The sequence below is a fragment of the Neoarius graeffei genome, chromosome 23 (genome assembly GCF_027579695.1).
Source record: "Neoarius graeffei isolate fNeoGra1 chromosome 23, fNeoGra1.pri, whole genome shotgun sequence".
Classification (NCBI taxonomy): Eukaryota; Metazoa; Chordata; class Actinopteri; order Siluriformes; family Ariidae; genus Neoarius; species Neoarius graeffei.
Genome location: NC_083591.1, coordinates 18,805,248 through 18,821,865, shown reverse-complemented (window position 1 = coordinate 18,821,865; position 16,618 = coordinate 18,805,248). Strand labels below are relative to the sequence as shown.

The following is a 16,618-nucleotide window of genomic DNA, read 5'->3' as shown; positions in this document are numbered from 1 at the left end:
AGCTAAGAACTCAATGTAGCGGCTAGTCCTCAGCTTGTTGAGAGAGCCCCTATATATATTTTTTATTATTATTATTATTATTATTAGCTCACACAGCCATAGACTGAGCTATTGCCATCACGCAGCGTCCGTCGTCCGTCCATCCACAATTCACAACAAGTGTTACTAGGCAAAACAAACCTTGCCCGGCAGCACTTATTTTATACCTATATGTTGATAATGGTAATATTTTTCAATCATCAGCTGTCAAGTTATAGTCCTAGGAAAATCCATGACCTTGAGTTTGACATTTCAGTCATTCAAGGTCATGATGCCAAATGAAAGCCCATATGGCACTTCCTATAAGTTGATAATGGTAAACGTCTGTCTACCATCAACCGTTTTCAAGTTATAGCCCTCTGAAAATCCATGACCTTGAGTTTGACCTTTCAAGGTCACTCAAGGTCAAAGATCATGGTGCCAAATGAAAGGCCATATGGGAGTTCCTATATGCTCATAATAGTAAACATCTGTCTATCGGCAACCGTTTTTGAGTTATAATGAAATGTTATTTTAACCAAAAGGTTGACCTTTCTGGTGACCTTGACCCGATTACCCCCAAAATTCAATCAGGTAATCTATAGACCATTGCCCACCTACCCTGAAAATTTGAAGTCAGTCGGTGCAACCGTCTAGATGCTAGGTTGTCTCTCTTTCTCTCTCTCTCACACACACACACACACACAAACAAGGTCAAAGGTCATGGTGCCAAATGAAAGCCCATATATGACTTCCTATATATTGATTTTAGCAATGACCTTGACCCCCAACCGCTAAGAAAATTATGAGAGATATCCCATCATGTAGCATATCAATAGAAGCAGAATTGAAAGATGAACATTTTGGAATCGGTTTGAAGTGAATATGATATAAAGGAAGATATTGGGGGGAGGAACGATTTTGACCTTTTTTGGTGACCTTGACCAGATGACCCTCAAAATGTTGGCGGTTCTATTTGAGACCAATGCCCATCTATCCTGAAAAGTTTCATGAAGATCGGTCTAGCTATTTTCCCGTAATGTTGCAAACAAAGGAACCCCACCGAAAACAATACCTCGCCCTCTGGTTGATTCTGTCCCAGGCGAGGTAAAAATTGCTACTCTTCCCTGAGGTTTTTAATTGTTTTTGATTTTGTTTGGAAGATCTCATCAGTTTGCACAAAAGTTACTCTTTGGTTTTGTGATTTCTCATTACAAGGTTGCTAATTGGGCTGATTAATGAACTTTCAGGAAAATCACTACTTCTTCCTGAGTTTTTAATGCCTTTTGATTGCTTTAGATCAGGGGTAGGCAATTATTTTTTCCATGGGGCCACATGAGAAACAGAAAATTTTGTGGCGGGCCGGACCAAAAGGCTGAACTAAATTCTGCATAATATTAATTGTATTTCTTTATATAAAGCAGTAAATAACATTGTTTTTACAAGCTGCTAAGACTGGTAAGAGTATGGAAAAAAACGAGGTTGCCTTACAAAAAAATGTCATTTATTCAATCAAATTTCCCAAAACAATGGTTAACAAAACGTGAACGTTTGTACCTTTTTTTTTTTTTTTCCAGTCACATTCACCCCAAAACACAGTAAAGATATTGTCTTTCTACTCCAAATATGAAGCAAGATACATCATGATGCCGTGTTGATTCGGTGTAGGTATCAGATCTACAGATCGGCTCGGGCTCCAGCGCTTGCTAGTGACGTCACGCTATGTGATTGGCTGGACCATTTGAAGGATGACGTACAAGTTTGTGGTTGGTCTGGACAAATTACGGAAGTAGTTATCGCGGGATTAGGTTTCGTGGGATTTCATGTCATGTTCATGTCGCGCGCGTTGCGTTTTTGTTGAACACAACTTCAAAATAAAAGCAATGCACATTCAGTCCATGCATGAGGTAAAATTAGAAAATACGTTTATTTTGTAATCTCTAATTAACCTTACGCGGGCCGGTCAGAATGAACCAAAGGGCCGGATGCGGCCCGCGGGCCGTAAAATGCCCAGGTCTGCTTTAGATCCTCAAAAGAAAACATTATTCTTGACAAAAGTTACAATTTCATTTTATTGATTTCTCATTAAGAAATTGCTAATTAAGCTATGGGCAGCATGGTGGTGTAGTGGTTAGCATTGTCTCCTCACAGCAAGAAGGTTCTGGGTTCGAGCCCAACGGCTGACGAAGGCCTTTCTGTGTGGAGTTTGCATGTTCTCCCCGTGTCTGAGTTTCCCCCACAGTCCAAAGACATGCAGGTTAGGCTAATTGGTGGCTCTAAATTGACCATGAGTGTGAATGGTTGTTTGTCTCCATGTGTCAGCCCTGCGATGATCTGGTGACTTGTCCTGGGTGTACCCTGCCTCTCGCCCATAGTCAGCTGGGATAGGCTCTAGCTCTGCCCTGCACAGGATAAGCACTTAAAAATAATGGATGGAATAATTAAGCTGTGTGATGAACTTTCTGGGAATTTGCTTTTCCTAGCAGAGTTCTTGGTGGGTTTTTATTTTTTTGTTTTCTTTGGATAATTGGGAGTCTTCACAAAATTTACTATTGGGTTTGTTGAATTTTCATTTTTTAGTTGCAGTCATCCGTGGTTGCGTATTTTACTGTTGACGAGATTTTCGCTTGCTACGTGCCCGTCGTCCATCCACAATTCACAAAATTTGCTACTCCTCCCTGAGTTTTAAATGGATTTTGATTCTGACTGTTTTGTTTGGAAGATCTAATCAGTTTGCAAAATAATTACTGTACTTCCTGGTTTTGTGATTTGGTACAGCCATGTGAGCTACTGTGTCGCTGACGCTCTGGTAGGAGAAATGCCCTATAAACTCCAAAAATGGTCTTGAAACATCTCTGCAGTTCTTCATCCCTTTTTAAAAATTCTACAAATATGCCTGTATATGTGAATTGGAAGCTCACCAATATTCTTCTACTGTTTCTTATAGCTAGCTGGTTGGCTAACTACTAGCGAGCAAGCATGCATTTGGAGCTACTAAGTATGAGTGCGAATCCCCATGTACATTATCTCTGAAATATACTTAATAGTTGCTAACCCTGCCAAAATATACAATAGAAACAGCAATCTGTTTATTGGTAAAATTAGCTAGGTTAGCGGAGTATTTAGTGTTGCAGGTTATAGCAGGTTCAAATTGATTCGGAAAATAATAATAATGCATTCAAATATGCTTTTTCACAAACTGAGCTCGTATCAACACTGAATCTTTTTTTTTTTTCTAGAAATACTGCTAAAATTTCAGCTTTAAATTTAATATGAACTTTTAGCGTCTTTGTAACTACCCAAATACCACCGTCTCTATCATGTGTTCAGAGGTCCTTTAAATGAACTACACTATACCATTATATAGGCCCTGCACTGAGGAATAAGGACACACACACACACACACACACACACACACACACACACACACTTAAACCCACTTTCAGTACACAAACTGCAGTAATGCGAGGACAGCTCTGCTGAGTGTGTGTAAATTTGCCAGCTGGTGTAGGATCCGGTTCTGAGCTAAGACCTGGCTTTGTTTCAGCTGGCACTAGCATGCCACTGCACTGCCTCCGGATCTGGGTGTGTGCTCCCTATTCCTCAGGGTGAAGGGGGACGGGTAAAGGGCAACATAAATCCATTGATGTCAATGCCGCCTTAAATTACGCTTCCTCCGATTATCTCTGATTTACATCTATCTTGTCCAAGCTGTTTTATAGGAAGCATGTTGTTCTGTGCTAATGTCAGCAAGCAATGTGAGACCTGCTGTGCCAGCTAATGGTAAACTGCAGTTTAGTGCAAAAGTTTGCATACCCATACAGCTAAAGAAAGAAGACCAATTTAACAGATGTTCCAAAGTAGCAAAAGAAGTTTTTATGATGTTAGGAATAAAAGTTTGCATATCCCTTTCTGAACATGATGTAATAAATTTTCCTTATACCACATTGCTGTGGAATTCTCTCATCTGATTGGTCAGAAGGTCTTGAAGCAGCTCTGGCAGCAGTTCCCAACATAATTTAAATCATATGTTTTTATATTAATGTCCTCATTTCTGTGAGTGGCAAAAGTACGTGAACCTCTAGGATTAGCAGTTAATTTAGTCAGGTGTTTTCAATCAATGGGATGACAATCAGGTGTGAGGGGGGCCACCCTGTTTTATTTAAAGAACAGGGCTCTATCAAAGTCTGATCTTCACAACACAGGTTTGTGGAAGTGTATCATGGCACAAACAAAGGAGATTTCTGAGGACCTTAGAAAAAGTGTTGTTGATGCTCATCAGGCTGGAAAAGGTTACAAAATCATCTCAAGAGTTTGGACTCCACCAATCCACAGTCAGACAGATTGTGTACAAATGGAGGAAATTCAAGACCATTGTTAAGGCCAATTTATGCTGACAACCCAGTCCTCGCAGACGGTGTCGCAGATAGCGTCTGCGTAGCCCCCCCACCTTCGCAGAGGCTCTGTGCGCACCTCCCAAAAATTGTGACCACCGCAGAAGCCTCGCAGACAGCGTCGCAGACGAGGGCTCTGATTGGTCCACTCTACATCTGCTGTACACGCACTTCCGCTTCCCTACTTTCCCGGTTTGTTTTGTTTTCACGACCGGCATTTTTAAAAACACGAGCGAAGATGGAGCAGCATGAAGAGCGGTTGATTTGAGGAAGTACGTACATCTATACGACTCCAGTTCTAGTCATTATAAAAAAAAAGTTCTAGTCATTATAAGTAACCGGAGGATAAACACTCCACTAACCACACCCACCAACTACTCCTAGCGACTTCGTGCCCCCTTGCGTTGTGCCGGTGAATAACATCGTGCACGCCTAGTACTCCCCGCTCAACAATAAATTACAACTGTCTGCGAAAAGCTATCTGCGAAAGCCTTGTCGCAAGAGCATGCAGAGGCCTTTACCCTCCCGAGGAGTGGTCGACCAACAAAGATCACTCCAAGAGCAAGGCGTGTAATAATCGGCGAGGTCACAAAGGATGCACTGAAAGCCTTTCTCACATTGGCTAATGTTCATGAGTCCACCATCAGGAGAACACTGAACAACAGTGGTGTGCATGTCAGGGTTGCAAGGAGAAAGCCACTGCTCTCCTAAAAGAACATTGCTGCTCGTCTGCATTTTGCTAAAGATCACGTGGACAATTGGACAATTGTTGGCAATTGGAAAAAATGTTTTGTGGACAGATGAGACCAAAACAGAACTTTTTGGTTTAAATGAGAAGCATTATGTTTTGGAGACAGGAAAACCCTGCATTCCAGCATAAGAACCTTTTATCCCATCTGTGAAACACGCTGGTAGTAGTATCATGGTTTGGGCCTGTTTTGCTGCGTCTGGGCCAGGATGGCTTGAACAATGAATTCTGAATTATACCAGCGAATTCTAAAGGAAAATGTCAGGACATCTGTCCATGAACTGAATCTCAAGAGAAGGTGGGTCATGCAGCAAGACAACGACCCTAAGCACACAAGTCATTCTACCAAAGAATGGTTAAAGAAGAATAAAGCTAATGTTTTGGAATGGCCAAGTCAAAGTCCTGACCTTAATCCAATCGAAATGTTGTGGAAGGACCTGAAGCGAGCAGTTCATGTGAGGAAACCCACCAACATCCCAGAGTTGTAGCTGTTCTGTACAGAGGAATGGGCTAAAATTCCTCCAAGCCGGTGTGCAGGACTGATCAACATTTACCGGAAATGTTTAGTTGCAGTTATTGCTGCACAAGGGGGTCACACCAGATACTGAAAGCAAAGGTTCACATACTTCTGCCACTCACAGATATGTAATATTGGATCATCTTCCTCAATAAATAAATGCCCAAGTATAATTATTTTAGTCTCATTTGTTTAACTGGGTTCTCTTTTATCTACTTTTAGGATTTGTGTGAAAATCTGATGTTTTAGGTCATATTTATGCAGAAATATAGAAAATTCTAAAGGGTTCACAACCTTTCAAGCACCACTGTATAAAAGTACAAGTTTTGGCAGTTTGTTGTTCTGGACCACTAAGGTGTGTGTCTACATCATGCCCAAAAGAAAGGACCTCAGCCATGATCACAAAGAAGCAGTTGTTGCTGCTGATCAATCTGGGAAGGGTTATAAGACCATCTCCACATAATCTGAAATGAACCATTCTACAATGAAAAGGATTGTTTATCAGCAGAGAGCCTTCAAGGCAATCTTCCCAAGAGTGGGCGCCCAAGGTCAGACTGTTTAACGCTCCGCCATATTAAAAAAAAAAAGTGATATCACGTGACCCAACAGGCCCCTTTAAGCACATTTTAAATGTTTGTTCATGATGGTACAATTTGAAAAAGGCTGAACGAGTATGGTTTTCATGGAACGGTGGCTAGGAAAAGCCCCTTCTCTCCAAAAAAAAAGAATATGGCTGTTTGCAAAATTGCATCTGAATAATCCACAAAATCTCTGGAACAATGGGACTCTCTTCTGGACTGATGAGACCAAGGTGGAGATGTTTGTTTGGCAGGGTGGTAGAGGGCCGATGACTTGGGCTTGTTTTACAGCCATAGGGCCTGAGAAACTTGCGGTCATTGAGACAACAACAAACTCCACTTTTATTTAAGTTATTCCACGAAATCAAGTCGTACATGAGCTGCTGGCTGACGAGGTGCGTACTACCGAGTTGGCTATAAGCCATGTACGACGAGATTGAGTGAGTGGACTAACTCTTATTCTATCCACATTCACTGGATTTTGAGAAATGGAGAATTTTTTGCAAATTAGAAAATAAAAACTTTATACAAAACTTCTGACAAAATCATTTCCACTTAGAATGTAAACAAACCGGCAAAATGACAGTAGCAATTTGTGAAAAATGCGATGATTCTTAAAAAATAAATACTTTTTATTTATTTATTTATTTATTTATTTATTTTTAAAATCCCCTGCTGGCCGAAAGGCCCGAAAGAGGATTGTCGTGGCGAAGTCCATTCGTCCGTCCCGGAAAGGGTTCTCCCCTTCTGAAATCAACTCCTCTCACAATTTTTGGAGAAATTTCACTCAACTTGGGAAAAGGCATTGTTATAGGATAGTAATATGCATATTGCAATTTTTTTTGCAATATATTGTAGTGGGAGATATTGTGTTCTCAGAGCACTCTTGTTTTTATCCCCCGCCCAAAGTTTGGCAGGGGATATAGAAACGGTGTCCGTCTGTCTGTCCAATCACATTTTCGTTTCCGGGTCATATTTTTTTTTAAAACTACTGAAGATATCTTCATGAAACTTTGTATACATATCAAGCAACATGTGAACTGATGCCTTTTGCTATTTTGGATTTTTGAAAAAAAAGTTTTTTTTTTTTTTCTTCCAAATTTTTACATAAATAAATAGATTTTGACTTAGTTTCCAGAGCATATATCCAAAACCATTCATGATATGGATTTGAAACTTGGAATACAAGTTAACAAGATGATGTAGATGTGCCTTTTCATACTAAGAAACTTGAGATTTTAATTTTTCATGTTTCCATGGGAACAATTTCAGACTTAGTCTCTCAGGTTAGTCTTAGGGGTAGGTTTTGTTTCTGGAGCAGAACTTGAAAACTGAGTGATATGGTCTTGAAAGTTGGTATGTGTTTGATTTAAGTAATGTATATGTACCTTTTGATCCTAAGAAATGTGAGATTTTTATTTTTAGCTCACCTGGACCAAAGGTCCGGTGGGTTTATGCAATGGGCTGCTGAGGTCTGTGTAAAGATGTAGGGTTGGTTTCCTGTAGCAGAACTTGGAAAATGTAACACATGCTATCTTGAAACTTGGTATGTAGTTGATATGTAGGGCAGCGGATATAGATGACTGTCGTCTTGTATTTTTTGGGGTTTTGTTTTCAAGTAGAGTTTTTATTTTGTCCTCGGCTGGTTTAGCAACACGATCTGCCATTTTGTTTTTCTCTACTCCCGGTAGATGATCACCTTGTAGCAGAGTAGCCAATCAAGAGCATGCGATTGCTCATATCCAGTGAATGTAGATAGAATAAATCAGAATATTCTTGAAACAAATGTGAGGCCAACTGTCCAGCAGTTTAAAGGTCATAGGCAGCGGTCGGAGGTGAAACGTAGAATATCAACTTTATTGTCTAGAAGAATGACCCAAAAAGCAAATTCAGTCTTCCTAGTGTCTAATTTGCACCCTAAAATTGAATAAAACGATTAAAATATACTGTTTTGCCCAATTTACGAAGGTTTGTTTACATCTCACTTATGTGCACTTCCATCGCCAGGGGACAGTTGTTGTGATGTCATTTAAGCCAAACAGACTGGGAGCAGCTCTGTTTTTTACTTGTGAACCGAGCACAAGTGTACGGACTTTGGTCGTGAGAGATTGTGTAAAATGTATGAAAGCGATAGCAATTTTGAAGTAGGAACTCTCCAAATTGAATATCGAGAGGTGAAACCATATATGTATGAACCTGTGGCTGTTGCGAAGCAATCAGTGAATGTGGCTCACTGGTTTGACCGTGCAGCCTCAGAATTGGACAGCGTCTCAGCCGACTCTGATCGCGGTGACCCCGGACCTCAACAGGACTCATGCCCAAATGATTTATCCTGGTAATGATTAAATTCCTACTTTTGTCGTAATACTAAATAAGAGCCCTTTTTGAAGAATAATTAAACCACCCTCCCTAGTGGATATAAGTGGATATAAGTAACGATTACTTGACAGTGCGCCGGTAGGCCACATTAGCCTGCCATCCGCGGCATTATACTATTTATAGCCTACTCTAAGCGAGGATATATCCCTTTGTTTCATTTCCACAATGATTGTACAGGATCCCTCAGGATTCTTGACTTGTCATGTCATCTCATCTCATTATCTCTAGCCGCTTTATCCTTCTACAGGGTCGCAGGCAAGCTGGAGCCTATCCCAGCTGACTACGGGCGAAAGGCGGGGTACACCCTGGACAAGTCGCCAGGTCATCACAGGGCTGACACATAGACACAGACAACCATTCACATTCACACCTACGGTCAATTTAGAGTCACCAGTTAACCTAACCTGCATGTCTTTGGACTGTGGGGGAAACCGGAGCACCCAGAGGAAACCCACGCGGACACGGGGAGAACATGCAAACTCCACACAGAAAGGCCCTCTCCGGCCACGGGGCTCGAACCCAGGACCTTCTTGCTGTGAGGCGACAGCGCTAACCACTACACCGCCGTGCCGCCCCCTTGACTTGTCAATTGCAAGCAAAAGTAAAAATGTTTACCTCCAATCTTCTCCTTTTTGCTTGAGTGTCGCTGCTCCGTTTCTTCTTTGACTGCTTGATTTTGTTTCACGCGCACAATCCACTCTCTCCGCCTCTTCTCCTCTTCCGGAAAAAGCCAACCCTCTGGCTTCACGCGCACAATCCACTCTCTCTGCCTCTTCTCCTCTTCCGGAAAAAGCCAACCCTCTGGCTTCACGCGCACAATCCACTCTCTCTGCCTCTTCTCCTCTTCCGGAAAAAGCCAACCCTCTGGCTTCACGCACACAATCCCCTCGCTCCGCCTCTTCTTTTTTGGAAAAAGCCAACCCACTCGCTCCGCCTCTTCTCTTCTGGAACAAGCCAATCCACTCTCTCTGCCTTTTCTCCTCTCTCGGAAAAAGGTAAAAACTTCTTCCTGAACTGGTCCCGTTGTTACAGTTCACTGCCCAACAGTAAGGCATGGGGTTTTTCTTTGAAAATTCCCGAACGCACATCTGCACTCAAGCCAAATGGCAATGTAAGTAAACGGAAGTGGACTCAACTCGAGCGGTTTGTTTGGCTTAAATGACGTCACGCGCCAAGTGGTCATGAAAATAGCCAACAGAAATTCGCCACAATCCGCACTAACTTTTATTTTAATTATTACTTATTAACAATACTTCTTGGGACCAGAAGAAAATTACAGAGGGTTTTTTAATATATAAAGTTTCAAATGTAAACTTAAAAGTAAAATGTAAGTTTAAAAGTATTGTACTTCTTCCCACTCCTTTTTCGAACAATGCGCAGTGTATTGTAATGTATTAGCTCTTGTTATTTTATTTATTCTTTTTTTTTGTCACTTTTTTCATTTTCTTTCTTTTGTATGTACAAATAGTTACATACATTTTTATACATGTTCGAAATAAATAAATTCATTCATTCATTCATTCATTCATTCATTCATTCAAATGTGCATAAAATTAAAACCCTTGCCTATGAGCTTTAACCTGTGCTGAAATTGAGTCATGCAACAGGATAATGATCAGTAAGAAGGGAAAAAAAAATCACCGTGTTGGAATGGCCGTGCCAAAGTCCAGACCTCAACCCCACTGAGATGCTGTGGCGGGATCTTAAGAGAGCTGGGCTTAAATGAATGTCCTCAAACTTTTAATGAATTGAAGCAATGTTGTAAAGAAGAGTGGGCCAAAATTTCTCCAAAACAATGTGAGGGTTTTATAAAATCCTATAGAAAATGTTTACTTCAAGTTACTGTTGCTAAAAGTGGTTCTAAGTTTTACTAAATTATAGAGTGTACTTTTTTTTTTCCTCCTCCAAATGGTTTTTGAATGTTGGTTTTATTTATTGGGGGGATTAGTACGTTTTGAAACATTTTGTGTTCTTTGTTGTCAGTTGAGGTAATTTTTTATAGAAGTTAGTGAGGACCACAAATGAAGACGACATTCAAGACCAAATAGTAATGTAGGCCCTGATTTAAAAAAAAAAAAAAAGCATAGAACTGAACAAAGGTGTACTTTCTTTTCCCCATAAATACAGATGTACAGTACATGTGGGATGCAAACATTTACACTCTGTTATAATTTGGGAGATTTAAATAGTATTTTCCTGTAGTCTAGATCTAAATATATCCTTATCTACTACATCAAGTCTGTCATTAGAAGAATCTGATTTCAGACTGCCACTTCACAGTGGCCCTTTTTCAGGACTTCTTGCTAATGACTTCCTCTTCTTGGCCAAAATGACTTCCTGACGATTAGAATGGAATTTTTGGCCACAGAGGAAGCGGAGTCTTTCTTGCTATTGTTGCGTTTGACGTTGTGAAATTGCCGAGAAGGGAAACTGATGTGATTCTGATTTGTAGAAGCGAGAATAACCTAGAAATGGTTTGTTGATTTAAGTTGGCATGATGTGTGCGTGGTTTTCCGATTGAAGCAACACAAACTGGGTAATTACACAAGAAAAACAATGGTGATGTAGTGGTTAGCACTGTCGCCTCACAGTAAGAAGGTTCTGGGTTCGAGCCAAGTGGCTGATGGGCCTTTTCTGTGTGGAATTTGTATGTTCTCCCCATGTCTGTGTGGGTTTCCTCCAGGTGCTCCGGTTTCCCCCACCATCCAAAGACATGCAGGTTAGGCTAATTGGGGGCTCTAAATTTGACCGTAGGTGTGAATGAGTGTGAATGGTTGTTTTGTCTCCATGTGTCAGCCCTGCGATGACCTGGCAACTTGCCCAGGGTGTACCCCGCCTCTCGCCCATAGTCAGCTGAAATAGACTCCAGCTTGCCCGCGACCCTGTACAGGATAAGCGGCTACAGATAATGGATGGATGGAGAAACAACAGTGTGTGATGAACTCCTAAGCCATGCACTATCTGTGTATTCATCTGTCTCCTAGTCAGGACACGATCAGTTTCACTTTAGCCTGTACACAATGAATATTTCCACTCCACCTGCTGGATTGGAGTCATTCCTATCCTGTTTATATTAAGATGGATATCCAGAAGGTTTGGCCAAATAGCATGACCATTAGGGCTATACAGTATACTTTTCCAAATATGTTTGATGTGACTGTTTTGATCAGTTATGGTACTCGTATTATTAAAAAAAAATAGAAACTTTTGGCCAGATTAATGCTGACTGCATCAAATTACAAGATCATCAGTTTGGTGTAATACGCTGCATGCATACTGCAGCCACTATATCTCTCAAACACACCCTATACCCATATACACTCATTGGCCACTTTTAATAGGAACTTGTTCTTGATTCTAAGAGTCCTGTTCTTGGCTGGCAGGGGTGGAACCCAATATCAGCCAGCCTGCCCGCCCCCCCCCCCAAAAAAAAAAAATCATTGGCCCTACAGATAGGGAGACCCTGGCCCAGAGGGCCCCGAAGGTTGCTGGGGGGGGCATGCTCCCCTGGAAAATTTTGAAATTCGAGACTTCAAATCGTGCATTCTTGTGACATCTAGGGCTGATTTAGGCACAATTTTTAACATTTTATAAAATTTGCTGTTTTTGTCAAATATGCGAGGGGCAAAATTAGATTTGAAATGAAAGCACTTTGTAGCACGTCTCTTCATTTTCCAATTCCAGGATGCCAGGAACAAACTCAAGGTCAAATCATGAACGTGGTTGTATATATGGCTGCGAGTGGCAGTCAGCGAAACCCTTTTTCACTTCTGGGTTGAGGCATATCTCATCTCTCATTATCTCTAGCTGCTTTATCCTGTTCTACAGTCAAGTCAACTTTATTGTCAAATATGCTATACATGCTCGACGTACAGCACAGATGAAATTTCAGTCCTCTCTGACCCACGGTGCAAACAGGCAATGCAATAAATAAAAATAGAATAATTGAAATAAACAATATAAACAGTATAAACACACTAGATAAGAAATAGACATAGACTAAACACTCATTCACATACAAATACATACATATAAATTGGAGCAAAAGGACATAAAATAAACAGTCAAGGGCACTTGAGGTAGAGCAGGTAAACATGAAATAAGCAGTATAAACAATAAACTAATAGCTGTTAAGGTGAGTTAGTGCGGAATAGTGCGAATGAGCGAGGTAAAGTGAAATGTGCAGTCCCTGAGTTCAGTGTGCGAATGAATGTTGAGAGAGAGAGAGAGTGTGTGTGTGTGTGTGTGTGTGTGTTGGGGGGGGCGACTGTGAGGGTGACATGATGTCAGATGCTGAAGGGGGGAGGGCAGGGGTGTGTGCAGGCAGAATCTGTGGCAGAGGGGGGAGGAGGGGCAGAACAGGGAGGGAGTTGAGCCTCCTGACCGCCTGGTGAAAGAAACTGTCCTTGAGCCTGCTGGTTTTGGCCCGGAGACAGGGTCACAGGCAAGCTGGAGCCTATCCCAGCTGACTACGGGCGAAAGGCGGGGTACACCCTGGACAAGTCGCCAGGTCATCACAGGGCTGACACATGGACACAGACAACCATTCACATTCACACCTACGGTCAATTTAGAGTCACCAGTTAACCTAACCTGCATGTCTTTGGACTGTGGGGGGAAAAACGGAGCACCCGGAGGAAACCCAGGGAGAACATGCAAACTCCGCACAGAAAGGCCCTCGTTGGCCACGGGGCTCGAACCCGGACCTTCTTGCTGTGAGGCGACAGCGCTAACCACTACACCACCGTGCCGCCTTAGTTGAGACATATATATCTTTCTATAGCAATTACTCCTTTTCAGAGGGGAATATGAGATATTTAGGTGCAGAGAGTATTCTGCATTGTTCAATTTATGGTATTTTATATATTTTTTTTTTTGGTGTGTAAGTGACAGCACGGCTCTGACGTCGCACAGCATTGCAGAGTGTCATGTATCCACACTTTGGGTAAAACCTTGCAATGTGTTGTTCTGCTGCTGTGTGCTGAGATGCTTTTCTGCTCACCACAGTTGTAAAGAGTGATGATCTGAGTTGCTGTATGAGTCCTTCTTGGCAGCTTGAACCAATCTGTCCATTTTCCTCTGAACTCTCTTATCAACAAGGCATTTATTTCCACCCACAGAACTGTTGCTTATTCACTCAGTATTTTTTGTTTTGCACACCATTCTGTCTGTGTAAACTCTAGAGACTGGTGTGTGTGTGTGTGAGAGAGAGAGAGAGAGAGAGAGAGAGAGAGAAAGAAAACCCCAGGAGATCAGCAGTTTCTGAAATACTCAGACCAGTCCATCTGGCTCAAACCAACACCCATACCACAGTGAAAAGTCACACTTCACTGTGAGATCACAATTTTCCCATTCTGATGTTGGAACATGAACTGAAGCTCTTGATTTGTATCTGTGTGATTTGATGCATTGTGCTGCTGTCAAGGGATTGGCTGATTTAGAGAGCGGCATAAAACTGCTGCAGGTGGATGTATAGGTGTTCCAAATAAAGTGGCCAGTGAGTGTACTGTACACTCACATTGAATCTGGGCATGTACAGGTGCTGGTCATATAATTAGAATATCATGAAAAAGTTGATTTTTATTTCAGTAATTCCATTCAAAAAGTGAAACGTGTATATTCTATTCATTCATTACCAGTGTTGGGGTCGTTACTTAAAAAAAGTAATCAATTACACATTACTCGCTACTGTAAAAAATGTAATGCATTACATTACTTCATTACTCTTTATGAACAGTAACTCCTTACATTACATTGCATTACTCAGCTACAGCGTTAAGAAAAAAAACCCCAAACCCTAGGCCTATATGTGCAGGCACACTTCCTATTTCAATCAGTAAGACACAAGGCAAGCCTTTCTTTAATGCCCTTTAATAAAAAAATTTAAGGCTTAAATGTCATGATGACGACATGAACAAGTGGTACAGAGGAAGAAGAGTCAGTATGGGTCTGTGGACAGGCTTATGCCAAAAAAAACAAGCCTCCTCAAAAGTCTAAAACAAATAAGAGGCTAGCTTGAAAACAGCACTGACTAAAATTAGCACAAATTAAATCGCCTGCAGACACTTAAGTTAAGGCCCACTTTACACGGGGACGGTCTGAAACAAAAACGCAAAAGTCCGTTTTTGTTCTCACTTTTTTCCGCGTCTACACGACCGTTTTCAAGGAGGAAATCTGCGTCTATACGGTGACGCATAAATGTGTGGAATTCAATTGGATGTTGTAATAGAGTGTGCCGAGTGGATGGAGTAGTCAGTCAGAATGATGAGCAAAACAAGGAAAATTCTTGTACAAAAATAGTTTTCTTTTTATTCTTAAGCCGGCAGTTAACACAAACAGGACAAACAAACAAACAAAAAAAAAACACTGATGACAAAACCAAACAAAAACAAAAATTCTGGGACAAAATGCCCACGCAAGCTAGGCTACTCTGGCATTACTCACACAGAGCTCAAGTCATGCGTCCTCTCCCTGCCGAGGCCATCTCCCCCGAATGAACAGTGCAGCGCATATTTAAAAGACTACGGCACAGTCTTAACACAGTTAAAATCAATCAACACATCTAGACAGATTTTAACAGTTCTAAACATTTTCACTGCATGCATTACACTCCTACAACAATGTGCAGACCTTAAATATTACAACAAACACTTACGTAAGATTTTTAGACCATTTCTCTCCGCTCTAATGAGCTGCTTTCCCGCGCATCGCAGAAGAAACCTTGAAAAGCGCTTTCAGACCTGCGTTCTGGTTTGGTCCCGCACCCGGAAGACTACAGCAGGTAAATGGTAAACAAACATTTCTGGCTGATGTTAGATAAACTCTAGCAGAAAAGGATTCAGATGTTAAACGTGCGCACTTAATGAATCTTTATACGCTATTGTTTATAGTGAAAACTAATAAATGCTTGCGCTGTTTAAACCTGTGTCGCGTCTTTTACTATGAACACATGGACCAAACATTTCAGGTTTACATATCTAAAAGTTGTAACAAACGTACCCGTAACAAAACATACTTGTAAAGCCCCCATTACCAAACCCACAACAGACATACAACACAGATTGTATTTGGAATGTCTTTGCAACTGTGGTTTAGTCCATTGCACTTGACCATTGAAACATGACCAGCGGGAGGAACCGCTGTTTAGTGACAGACGCATTGCGCTCTGTCACAGATGTGCATGCCAGGCGGTGCTGTGAAAGACCTCCGCTATGTCTGCACGCATGCGCAACATCTTCCGTCTTGTCTGATCTGCACATCTGCGCCGCGAAAACTTTGACTACTCTGGCTATGGTAAGTAAGAAAGTAAGTAAAAAAGTAAGAGCATACTATACCCGCCTCTGTTCATTAACGGTATATGTGCAGATTCGGTATAGATGTTCGAAGGACTCCTGGACGTTTATTAAAGCTGCCAGAGAAGCTTGAAGGTCCATTGGATCGATGTAATCAGACATGCTCTTACTTTTTTACTTACTTTCTTACTTCCCGGGCTGGCATGTACAGTATATGGCATATGTATGACGTAAACGCGTACCCGACGTGAGCAGATCCGAGCAGAGTTTCGCGTATTGGGTAGTTTAGACGGATATGCAACGGGGGCCGTTTTTAACTTATCCACTTTGGAAGGCGTTTTCAATTTTTTCTGTTTTTCAGCCTCGGAAACGCCGTCCCCGTGTAGACGAAAGGCACTTCCGATAAAATATTTAGTCATTTTTACCAGACAGCGTGCTCGTGTAAACGGGCCCTAAATAAGAGGTAGTCTATAAAGAAAACACAGCATAAATGCCTTAAAATTTAAATACCACAATGACCATTTAACCTAGATGAAGTCAATTAAACACGTTTGATTGTCGGTCTAGCCTTGCAAACAGACTTCGTTAACTTACTGGGGGTGCTCCCCACTAAAGCAATGATTGTAGCACATGAGGAGCAGTCTTTCAAATCTGTTGTCTGACAACCTGTTTCTTCTAGGCGTCAGCACGAG

At 41.5% G+C, this 16,618-nt stretch overlaps 1 protein-coding gene across 3 annotated transcripts in view; it reads left to right on the top strand.

Moving 5' to 3' along the window:
- The window catches only part of LOC132871603 (SH2B adapter protein 2), a 77,190-nt gene that overhangs the window by 26,372 nt on the left and 34,200 nt on the right, over positions 1 to 16,618 (top strand). The gene's annotated exons all lie outside the window — the stretch shown is intronic.